This window comes from Phyllobates terribilis, unplaced genomic scaffold (genome assembly GCF_046119375.1).
Source record: "Phyllobates terribilis strain yellow unplaced genomic scaffold, ASM4611937v1 Scaffold_9__5_contigs__length_417890890, whole genome shotgun sequence".
Classification (NCBI taxonomy): Eukaryota; Metazoa; Chordata; class Amphibia; order Anura; family Dendrobatidae; genus Phyllobates; species Phyllobates terribilis.
Window position 1 is genome coordinate 20628666 of NW_027362769.1, and position 12375 is coordinate 20641040.

Genomic DNA, 12375 nt, shown 5'->3' on the forward strand with positions numbered 1-12375 from the left:
ACTGTTGCTTGTATGTTGGCCCATTCCTCCATGCAGATCTCCTCTAGAGAGGCAACACAGACTTTCAACTGCCTCCAAAGGTTTTCTATAGGGTTTAGATCTGGAGACTGGCTAAGCCACTCCAGGACCTTGAAATGCTTCTTACGAAGCAACTCCTTCTTCGCCCTGGCGGTGTGCTTGGGATCATTGTCATGCTGAAAGACCCAGCCTCATTTCATCTTCAATGCCCTTGCTGATGGAAAAGAGGTTTGCACTCAAAATCTCACGATACATGGCCCTATTCATTCTTTCATGTACAAGGATCAATCGTCCTGGTCCCTTGGCAGAGAAACAGCCCCAAAGCATGATGTTGCCACCTCCATGCTTCACAGTAGGTATGGTGTTCTTTGGATGCAACTCAGCAATCTTTCTCCTCCAACTACGACGAGTTGTGTTTCTACCAAACCGTTCTACTTTGGTTTCATCTGACCATATGACATTCTCCCAATACTCTTCTGGATCATTCAAATGCTCTCTAGCAAACTTCAGACGGGCCCGGACATGTAATGCCTTAAGCAGGGGGACACATCTGGCACTGCAGGATCTGAGTCCCTGGCATCGTAGTGTGTTACTGATGGTAGCCTGTGTAACATTGGTCCCAGCTCTCTGCAGGTCATTCATTAGGTCCCCCCGTGTGCTTCTGGGATTTTTGTTCACCGTTCTTGAGATCATTTTGACCCCGCGGAATGAGATCTTGTGTAGAGCCCAGATCGAGGGAGATTATCAGTGGTCTTGTATGGCTTCCATTTTTTAATTATTGCTTCCACAGTTGATTTCTTCCCACAAAGCTGCTTGCCTATTGCAGATTCAATCTTCCCAGCCTGGTGCAGGGCTACAATTTTATTTCTGGTGTCCTTGGACAGCTCTTTGGTCTTCACCATAGTGGAGTTTGGAGTGTGACTATTTGAGGTTGCGGACAGGTGTCTTTTATACTGATAACAAGTTCAAACAGTTGCCAGTACTACAGGTAATTAATGGAGGACAGAGGAGCCTCTTAAAGAAGTTACAGGTCTGTGAGAGCCAGAAATCTTGCTTGTTTGTAATTGACCAAATACTTATTTTCCACCAAAATTTGAAAAAAATTTCTTTACAAATCAGACTATGTAATTTTCAGGATTTGTTTTCTCATTTTGTCTCTCATAGTTGAGGTCTACCTATGATGTCAATTACAGGCCACTCTCATCTTTTTACATGGGAGAACTTGCACAATTGGCGGCTGACTAAATACTTTTTTCCCCACTGTATATGTGTATGCGTTTTTGATTCTCCATGTATGACGTATTAACATTATGTTTTTGTTTGATCTTCATTTGCTTACCTTTTGCCTATATAGTTGAATCGCATGCATCTTGTGTGTATACATTGTAGGGTTTGATACTCAGTTCTGGTTTAGGTAGGCACAGGAAGCAGTTTCATAAAAATGTTCAGGCAGGTTTATTCAGACTTCATAAACTGCTCAGCATAAGCAAACAAAAAGATTGCCTTTTCAGTCACAGAGGGAAAATGGAAAATAAACAGTCCATACAGTATGGCGGGTTCGCCCACTCAGGTTAGTGTCTTATAGCAAAACACACTGGAGGTCTCGACATCTCCAGCCACAGACACTGAATGAGACACATGGTCTCCATTTTATTTATCAAACCATGCCCCGGGATGGAGATATGTGAGCAGCCACTCCGAACCATCTCTATGACTGGGTTTTCTCTACCCCCAGATCACCACCTAACACATGTGTATGGGCCATATCTAACACCCTGTGTCTGTACAGCCATGGCACCAGTAACTGCTCTATTACTTCCCCTCTGAGCTTTGTGACCCAATATAGTAACTCCTCATTTACGGCAAAATATGGATATCGAATGTCAGTCCCCAGCTCTTGATCCATTAAGAACAGTCGCATTATCAAACTCCCCTTTAGAGTTAAAGGGGTTTTCCCAAGAACAAAAGTTCTCTTTAATCAATCGATCTTGGAATAATAATAACTTCCACAATTGTATGTGTTTAAATAAAATGTTCCTGTGCTGAGATAATCTTATAAATGTTCCCCCTGTGTAATGGCTGTGTCTGACCATGTACGGAACATGGTCTGATCATAGCACATCTCCTGGGCTGGGAAGGAGGCAAAAGAGTATACTGACATTACAGCAGGGGATCACAGTTGATTCTTTTTGTGAGATAAAACATTTCTCTGCCTGTTTTTAAACAATGTTTTACTTCAAAGAAAGAATGCTGAAATGTCTGTATAGTCTTTTGCTTCTTCCCCTGCCCAGGAGATGTGGTATGATCAGACCATGTTCCTCAACAGTCAGACACAGCCATTACACAGTACACAGCAGGGGCACATTTATAAAATTATCTCAGGACAGGGACATTTTATTTAAACACATCCAATTGTGGAAATTATTATCATTCCAAGATCTATTGATTGCAATGAACTTTTGTTCATGGGAAAACCCTTTTAGGCTGTGTGCCCACGATGCGTTTTTTAAGCGTTTCCGCAGCGGAAATAACGCTGCAGAAACGCTTACAAAACACATGGTAGAAGGCCTGCCATGTTCCCTAATGATAATCCGCATGTGCTGTGCACATGCTGCGGAAATTTCCGCTGCGGATTATCATTGCGGAAAAAAATGCAGCACTACCAATTATTTTGCTGAAGTGCTGCGTTTTCGCTGCCATTGACTTGCATTAGAACGTGCCAATTCCAAAAGACTGCATCTGTACTTGCGTAATTGGCGCGTTCTAATGTGCGGATGGTACCCGGGTGTGGAGGACAGGAGACTCTCCTCCGGACCCAGGTACCATTAAAAGCTGTAAAAAAAAGAATAAAATAAAAAATAAAGATTATATTCACCTTCCGACGGCCCCCGGACTCCTTCCCTGTGCTTTCCTGCAGATCGCGCAGGACTGAAGGACCTGCGGTGACGTCACAGTCAAGTGACGGCAGGTCCTTCAGTACAGCGTACCGCGATCTGCCGGCAGCCAGCACAGGAGCGCAGCAAGACTGCAGGGGCCATCGGAAGGTAAGTATAGGTTTATTTTTTATTTTTTGACATTCTCTCAGGTCACACTATATAAATCCATGCCGTTTGCATGGATTTATATAGTGTGACCGAGTTGTCAAGCACTTTCCAAGTGATGCTAAAATCGCTTGGAAAGCGCTTGTCAACCTGCATGCGGAAATGCAAGTGAAGAACGCTTCACATCCGCTTGTCCCTGGCAGGAAAACGCATGTACAATCCGCCTGCATTTTTTTCTGCCAGGGAGATGCAGAAATGCTCAGGAAAAAATCCTGAGCATTTCTGCATCGTGGGCACATAGCCTTAAGTCCCTGAGTTAGGCAGTTCCAAAGCTTCCCCTGGACACCTCCAGCTCTGGGATGTTGGTCTCCGGGGATGCTGCCTCATCCTCATCACAAACAAGCACACAAAAGGGAAATGTTAGAACCCTCCTGTTAGTTTTTTCTATTTTGCTGGTCACATGACTTTTTGCCTATATAATCCAGCTGCGCCCTCCTGGCCTTGCTGGACTTCAGTGTTACATTTACTCTTAAGCTAGCCAGGTGCCTTGTACCTTACTCTGTAGTTTGCTTGGTCTTTTGACCACTAGTACTTCTGTTTGTTTGTTTGTCTTTGCTCTGCTACAATTTCTGCTAGGAGGTGTCCAACTATATCCCAGTCCTTAGTTCTTGTAGGGACCCCTCCCTTATATCTATAGGTCTGTGTTCAGACTAGCCGAGGACTTAGGCGGGTCTGTTCACAAGGAACAGGTCCCCCGCTGCATCGTAGGGAATCAGCTTAGTCCTATTGTAGGGACAGTTTTCCTATCTTTCCTTAGTGTTTGTAGCAGTTCATAACAGTAAGTCCAGCCTAAAAATAAAACACTCTAAGGAAAGAAATCCTGATTTCTGCATGGTGTCGGTTCAGGAGCTGGCTTAACGCCTGCAGGGACTGTCTTTGGAGGTGGCCGAGCTCTAACAACACGTGAGTAGCTGTCCTGGAGCGCATTTTGTCGAACCGAAGGTAGGACTGCCAGATTTTTTTTATGGTAAATGGCAAGATTTTTTTTCCTTTAAAAATGCTTGTTTATTATATTTTCGTTTAAGACCCAGATCCTCGGCGAATGAATCACAACGCATTGGGTTTATAATGTCACTTTTGCGCAAAGAACTACAGGGATGGGCCTTTTCTCTACAACCTACCTAATGATCCGTGTTTTAGATCTGTGGAAGATTTTTTTTCTGCTATGGGGTTTTTGTATGATGATCCTGATCGAGTCTCATCTGCTGAAACTGAATTAAGACGTTTGAAGCAGGGATCAGGTGATGTGGAAAATTATTGTACTTACTTCAGAAGATGGTCGGCTGAAGTGGAATGGAATGACTCAGCATTAAAATGTTTGTTTCTTGATGGTCTAGGTGAAAGGGTTAAGGATCTGCTGATTGCCTTCCCAAAACCTGGAACCTTGCAGGAGGCAATGCAATTAGCCATACGTGTGGACAGGAGACTGCGTGCTAGGAGTAATGAAGAGAAATCTACTGCTATGGCAGCTCCTAGTTTTCAGAGGGTCTGTTCGGAGGGTGGAGAACCGATGGAGATTGGGGCGATGTCACCCCACTCTCAGGAAAAAGACCGCAGGTTTGCTAAAGGATTGTGTTTTTATTGCAGTAAATCTGACCACTTTATTAAGAACTGTGTGCTTTGTTTGAACAAAGAAAAAAAAAAAGAGGTCAGTTACGCCCGTATAGCTTGTTTAAACTCAAAAGGAGTATTTCTTTCTGGATGCACCTCATTCCAGGAGGAGTTGATTGAATTTAGGGTATTTGTGGATTGTGGTTCTACATTCAATGTGATTGATGAGGGTTTTTTGGAAAAATTTAAATTAGAATCCAAACTTTTGTCATCTCCTATTTCTGTGGTTGCTGTTGATGGCTCTTCCTTGAAAGGTATTACTCACAAGGTTTTTGAATTCCCCCTCACCATTAATGGTATCCATCAAGAGAATTTGGATTTGGCAGTATTAAATAATTTGCCTGCTCCAGTGGTTTTGGGGTTACCTTGGTTAAAATTGCACAATCCTGTACTGGACTGGTCTACTAATGAAATTAAGTCTTGGAGTCCTAAGTGTTATGATAGATGTTACAACGGTCGCATTGCTGCTGTGGAAAGAGGGGAATTACCTGTACCTATTCAGGATTTTTGGAAGGTTTTTTCTGAGGAGGAGTCGCAAGTTTTGCCTCCCCATAGGGACTATGATTGTACTATTGAGTTTGTCCCTGGAGCAACTCTTCCCAAGAGTCGCTTATTTAATCTTACTATCCCTGAGAGAAAGGCCTTGGAGGAATACATACAGACAAGCTTGGCCGCCGGTCACATTAGACCTTCTAAGTCACCTGTGGCTGTTGGATTCTTTTTTGTACAAAAAAAAGGACGGCGGTTTACGTCCATATCTGGACTTTCGCGAAATTAATAAAATTACAGTACGCAATTCCTACCCACTGCCATTAATTCCTGACTTGTTCAACCAGTTAGTGGGGGCCAAGTGGTTCTCTAAGATTGATCTCCGGGGGGCATACAATTTGTTACGTGTGAAGGAAGGTGATGAGTGGAAAACTGCTTTTAAAACTACAGTGGGTCATTTTGAGAATCTGGTTATGCCCTTTGGTCTTACCAACGCACCAGCGTTTTTTCAGAACCTTATTAATGACATTCTAAGACCGTTGATCGGTAAGAATGTGGTGGTGTATTTGGATGACATTTTGATTTTTTCGCCGGATGTGGAGTCTCATCGGCAGAGCGTACGTGAGGTATTGCAGTTGTTAAGCGACAATTCACTTTTTGCTTAGCTGGAGAAATGTGAGTTCACTGTGCAGAGAATTAGTTTTTTGGGCTACATTATCTCCAGCGAGGGCTTTGAGATGGACCCGGTGAAGGTTCAGGCTGTTCAGGAATGGCCTAGGCCTATTGGTTTGAAACCAATACAGAGATTTTTGGGTTTCGCCAATTATTACAGAAAATTCATTAAGAATTTTTCTATAATTGTTAAGCCGCTGACCGATCTCACCAGGAAAGGTGCGAATACGGTCCAGTGGACTACTGAGGCCATTGAAGCTTTTGTGTATCTCAAGGAGAGGTTCAGTTCTGCCCCCATCCTTATGCAGCCTGATGAGACCAAGCCTTTTTTGGTCGAGGTTGATGCTTCTTCGGTGGGGGTCGGTGCTGTTTTGTCTCAGGAAAACAAGGATGGAGTACATCCCTGTGCTTTTTTTCAAAAAAAATTTCTGAGACCGAACTTAATTACGATGTCGGTAATCGGGAATTGCTGGCGATTAAACTCGCATTTGAACATTGGCGTCATCTCTTGGAAGGTGCTAAATTTCCCATTCAGGTTTTTACTGATCATAAGAATCTGATCTATCTTGATGCTGCCAAGCGCTTGAATGCCCGTCAAGCTAGGTGGGCACTTTTTTTTTTCGCGGTTTAATTTTTCTGTTACTTACATTCTGGGTACCAAGAATGTAAAAGCTGATGCTTTATCTCGCAGGTTTTCTCCCATGGTTGTTACCGAGGAGGAGGAGAGCATTTTACAGGAAGGTGTTGTGATAGCAGCATTGGACTCCGTTTTGGAAGATGGGATTCTGAAAGCCCAGGAGGATGCCCCATCTAACACTCCCCATGGGAGGTTGTTTGTGCCTAGGAACTTTAGGAGAGATTTGTTTGTGGAGTGTCATGAGTCTTGGTTGGCAGGTCATCCAGGAATTCCGGAGACTAAGAGACTTGTAGGTCGCAGTTTTTGGTGGCCTGGGTGGCAGAAGGAAGTCATTAAGTGGGTGCGTCAATGTACTGTGTGTGCTAGATCTAAGTCTTCACATGCTCCTGCTGCGGGGTTGCTTTGCCCTCTGGAGGTTCCTAGTGCTCCTTGGACGCATCTTGCTATGGATTTTATTACTGACCTTCCTGCCTCTGAGGGTTTCACTGTTATCTGGGTGGTTGTGGACCGTTTTAGCAAGATGTGTCACTTGGTTCCCTTCATCAAACTGCCCTGCACCAAGACACTCGCTAAGGCTTTTGTTAAAGAAATTGTCAGGCTCCATGGCGTTCCTACCGACATTGTTTCCGATAGGGGACTTCAGTTCGTGGCTCGTTTTTGGTGTGCCTTTTGTGACAGGTTGGGAGTCCATTTGTCATTTTCATCTGGTTATCATCCTGAGTCTAATGGACAGACAGAAAGAAAGAACCAGGATGTTAAACAGTTTTTGCGTTGTTTTGTGGCTGACAATCAAGAGGGGTGGTCTGAGTTTCTGCCACTGGCTGAATTTGCTCTTAACAACCATACATCCTCTTCTGCTGGGTGTTCTCCTTTTTTTTGTTGTACTGGGAGACATCCGTCGTTTGGGTCATTCTCCAAATTGGTATCGGCTGTGCCGGAGGAGGAGAATTTTTCCGGTGATTTGGAGAGAGTTTGGACTGATGTACGTCATAACCTTCAAGAGGCTAACAAAAAATCCAAGAGGTACTTTGACAGGAAACGTCAAGAGTAGTGTTGAGCGAACATGCTCGACACTGCTCGGTACTCGCCCGAGCATCACGCTACTTGGGATGTTCGGCGAGCACCGAGCATTTCCGGGTTACTCGGGCGGGAGCTCGGGTCTCCGCCCTGCATGTTTGGCACTCTTTACAGAGCCAATGAACATGCAGGGATTGCCAGCCAGTCACTGTAATGCTGCAGCCATGTTGGTTGTGGGCATTACAGTGATTGGCTGGCCGCACAGCGTCACCTCGAGTATTTAAAACCGGGCGCCGCCATCTTGGACACAGTCGCTCCGGATTAGACAGTGTAGGGACAGCGCTGCTGATTTAGGGAGAGCTATAAACTGCGAAATAGTTAGTGTAGGGTCTGTAAAGGCTGCCAGAACAAACAAACAGTCCTTTTCAGGACTAATATCCATCCCAGATACCAAGCAGGCAGGCTGTATAGGAGACACAGTGGTTATACCAGCAAACGCTGCATTACAGTCCTGTGTGCTCCTGTTGCTGAAATTGCTGGACTTAGCACCAGGTGTCGGGGGCCAGGAAAAATCCTTTTTTTTTCATCTAAATCCTCCTTTTTTTTCCTCCTTCACACTGTACAAATACCCGTCTTATTAACCTTTTGGTGTGCCCCCCCCCCCCCAAAAAAAAGCGTGTCTCTGATTTTTCAGACACAAATATAATGGTTGAAAATAGTCTGGTGTAGGCTAGAAAAACAGAAGTGTTGTTTTGCACTTCCACGGTTCAAACCTCTGTATTATCCATTTTGGGCCATTTATATCTAAAAAAAAAAAAACAGTTTGAGTGTGTCGCTCACTGTTCAGCCGCAAATCTATATATTTAAAAAAGTCTGGCATACCCCAGTAAACAATAACTGTGGTTTTGCCATCCCACGGTAAAAAATCTCTATTATTCAGGTTTTGGTATATTTTCCGTAAAGAAAAACAGTAGTGTCTCCTGACTGTTGTGACACAAAAATATATCTGTTGAAAATAGTCTTGTGTAGGCCCGACATCCCAGTGTGGTTTCGCAGTTCCACTGGTCAAATCGCTGTACTATCCAGTTTTGGGCCTTTGGTATCTAAAAAAAAAGCAGTTTGAGTGTGTCGCTCACTGTTCAGCCGCAAATATCTCTATTTAAAAAAGTGTGGTATACCCCAGTAAACAATAACTGTGGTTTTGCCATCCCACGGTAAAAATCTCTATTATTCAGCTTTTGGTAGTTTTTTCCGTAAAGAAAAACAGTAGTGTCTCGTGACTGTTGTGACACAAAAATATATCTGTTGAAAATAGTCTTGTGTAGGCCCGACATCCCAGTGTGGTTTCTCAGTTCCACGGGTCAAATCGCTGTACTATCCAGTTTTGGGTCTTTGGTATCTAAAAAAAAAGCAGTTTGAGTGTGTCGCTCACTGTTCAGCCGCAAATATCTCTATTTAAAAAAGTGTGGTATACCCCAGTAAACAATAACTGTGGTTTTCCTCTTCCACGGTTCTAATCTATTCTTTATTACCCTTTTTCCATTGATAGTGCAAGTGTAAGCTATTTTACTTCATTTACAATGGGCAAGGCGCGTGGCAAGGGACGTGGAAGTGGACGTTCTGGTGATGGTTCGTGCAGAGGACGGTCCCGTGGCCAAGGTGAAAATGTGCCACAACCAACAGCCACATCTTCTCGCTCCCACTTCTTGACCGAATTACTAGGGAAGCACAGAACAACACCAGTATTGAGAACTGATCAGTGTGAACAGGTTATTAATTGGATAGCAGATAATACTTCCAGTTACCTGGGCACCACCCCCTCCGGTCTGTCTTCCACACGGTCAACTCTTAGTAGCCGTGAGTCTCGACCGCATACTCCTCCTCACCCTGATGCTCCTTCCTCCCACCATGCCGAGTGTCGTCAGACAGCAAGTGATCCCACACTTGGACACTCTGAAGAGCTGTTCACTGGTCCATTTCCATATTTGGGCCCCTCGCCTGATACGCTTGAAGTGGTGGAAGAGGAGATCCCATGTTGCGATGCCCAAATATTTGAACAGCCACGGCCACAGGAAGTCGACGTTGGCAATCTGTCACAAGAGGTGGACGATGACAAGACACAATTGCCAGGAAGTGAGGAGGAGGATCGTGGTGCGCAAGTGGAAGAGGAGGAGGTGGTGGATGATCTAGTACCTGACCCAACGTGGAAGGAGGACATGCAGAGTGAGGCCAGCAGCACACAGGGGGAGGGAGGCAGAGTACCCCAACAGGCAGGAAGAAGCAATGTGGTGGCCGCAGACAGAAGGCAGGCAACCGTTCCCCGTAACACCAACACGAGGGACGTTGCCAGTACAAGCGGTAGGTATTCCAGAGTCTGGAATTTTTTAAAGACTCTGCTGATAACCCCAAAAAAGCCATATGTTCCACCTGCCATGCCAGCATCAGCAGGGGTGACAAAACTACCAGCCTGACCACCACCAGCATGATCAGGCACATGGCAACAAAGCACCCGACTTTGTGGGGCGAAACCCAGGGTCCACGACCAGTGTCAGCGGGTGTCACTACTGCTTCTTCCACTGTTGTGCGTGCAATAGAACCCCCTGTTGTGTGTTGCAGTCAATCCCCTGTCCATACTGCATGTAAAGATGTCCCCTCCTCTCAGTCTTCACTTGTTATGGCAGTTTCTCAAGAAACAGCATCAACGTCCATGTCCACGTCCCACCGCAGCGTTCAATTGTCCATATCCTAGACCTTTGAACGAAAGCGGAAATTCGCAGCTAACGCCCCACAGGCAACAGTCCTAAATTCGCACATTTCACGACTGCTTGCGTTGGAAATGCTGCCTTTTAGGCTGGTGGAGACGGAATCCTTCCGCAATCTTATGGCGGTGGCTGTCCCTCGGTACTCGGTCCCCAGCCGACACTATTTTGCCCGGTGTGCCATCCCTGCACTACACAAGCACGTGTCCCAAAGCATCTGCCGTGCCCTCAACAACGCAGTTACTGGGAGAGTCCACCTGACAACGGACACGAGGACAAGTGCTTGTGGCCAGGGATGGTACATCTCTCTGACGGCACACTGGGTAAGCATAGTGGAAGCCGGGACCCAGTCGGACCTTGGGACGGAACACATCCTCCCCACACCGAGGATTGCGGGCCCTATGTCAGTCAGAGTTGCCCCCACAGTGTACAGCTCCTGCGCATCCTCCTCCTCCTCCTCATGTTCAGCCTCTATCTCAGATATCACCACATCAGTTACAAGCTGGAAGCATTGCAGTCCTGCCTCCGCCAAGCGGCAACAGGCTGTGTTGAAACTCATAAGCTTAGGTGATAAACCTCACACTGCTTGTGAGTTGTGGACAGCTCTGAAAGAGCAGGCAGATCTGTGGCTGAAACCGCTGAACCTACATCCCGGCATGGTCGTGGCCGTAACCTGGTGGCGGCTCTGAGGCGAGGTGAGATCACACACGTACCATGCCTGGCTCATGTGCTTAACCTCGTGGTTCAGCGGTTTCTTAAATCGTACCCCGAGTTGCCAGATCTGCTCGTGAAAGTACGCCGCCTGTCAGCTCATTTTCGCAAGTCGGCTACAGCTTCCGCCGCCCTTGCTGTGTTGCAGCAGCGTTTGCAGCTTCCGGCACACCGACTGGTGTGTGATGTCCCCACACGTTGGAACTCTACCCTCCACATGTTGCAAAGGATTTGTGAGCAGAAGAGAGCAGTTGTGGAGTACCAGCTGCAACAAGGCCGTCGATATTCAGGTCAGACTCCACACATAAGACCTCAGGAGTCGACCTGGATGTCTGACATATGTACCATCCTGAAAAACTTTGAGGAGGCCACCAAGATGGTGAGTGGCGATGACGCCATCATTAGTGTCAGCATCCCACTTGTCTGTCTTTTGCAATGCTCTCTGCAGAGAATTAAAGAGGAGGCATTGCAGCCAGAGTATGATGAGATGGATCAAGAAGCCGTAGCGGCCGATTACACACAGCCCAGCCTCATCTCATCCCAACGTGCATTGGGGGACAATGAGGGAAAGGAGGAGGAGGAGGAGGAAGAACAGGAGCTGCTATCATGCGTTGTAGACGGCAGTACCTGTACAAGTGTCATACCGTCGGTTCAGCGTGGGTGGCCTGAGGACAGGGGGGAGGAGGAAGAGGAGGAGGAGGAGGAGGAGGAGGAGAGAATGGTCAGTCGTCATCTTGGTGAGGACACGGAAATCTTGCCCGTTACCAGTCTGGCACGCATGGCTGACTTTGTTACGCTGCCTTAACCGTGACCCTCGCGTTGTCAAAATGTTGGGTGACAGTCATTACTGGTTGGTGACACTTGTAGACCCCCGCTACAAGGAGAACTCTCACTCTCTTATTCCTGAGGTGGAGAGGTCTTCAAAAATGGGGCAGTACCAGAAGGCCCTTGCTGCAGAACTCTTAAAAAAATTCCCATCTGAACACGCTAGCGGCAGAGGTCACAGTTCGTTGCCCAACCAAGGCGTACAGGCGAGAGAGATGCAACTCCAATCCAGCAGAGGCAGGGGAACACTGTCAACGTTCTGGGACAGTTTTCTGACACCCGCCCAGCTTACAGGCCCTGAGGCGCGGGGTACTCTCACAAGGAGTGGAAAGTTTCAAAAGATGGTGAGGGAGTACCTTGCCGATCGTACCAGCGACCTCCGTGATTCCTCTGTGCCTTTTAATTATTGGGTATCCAAGCTGGACACTTGGAATGAACTCGCTCTGTACGCCTTGGAGGTCCTGGCCTGCCCTGCCGCTAGCGTGTTATCGGAGCGTGTTTTTAGTGCCGCTGGGGGAATTATAACTGATGAGCG

General features: G+C 46.4%; 1 protein-coding gene across 1 annotated transcript in view; it reads left to right on the forward strand.

Moving 5' to 3' along the window:
• The window catches only part of CUNH2orf80 (chromosome unknown C2orf80 homolog), a 394484-nt gene that overhangs the window by 280869 nt on the left and 101240 nt on the right, over nucleotides 1-12375 (forward strand). The window lies entirely within an intron of this gene.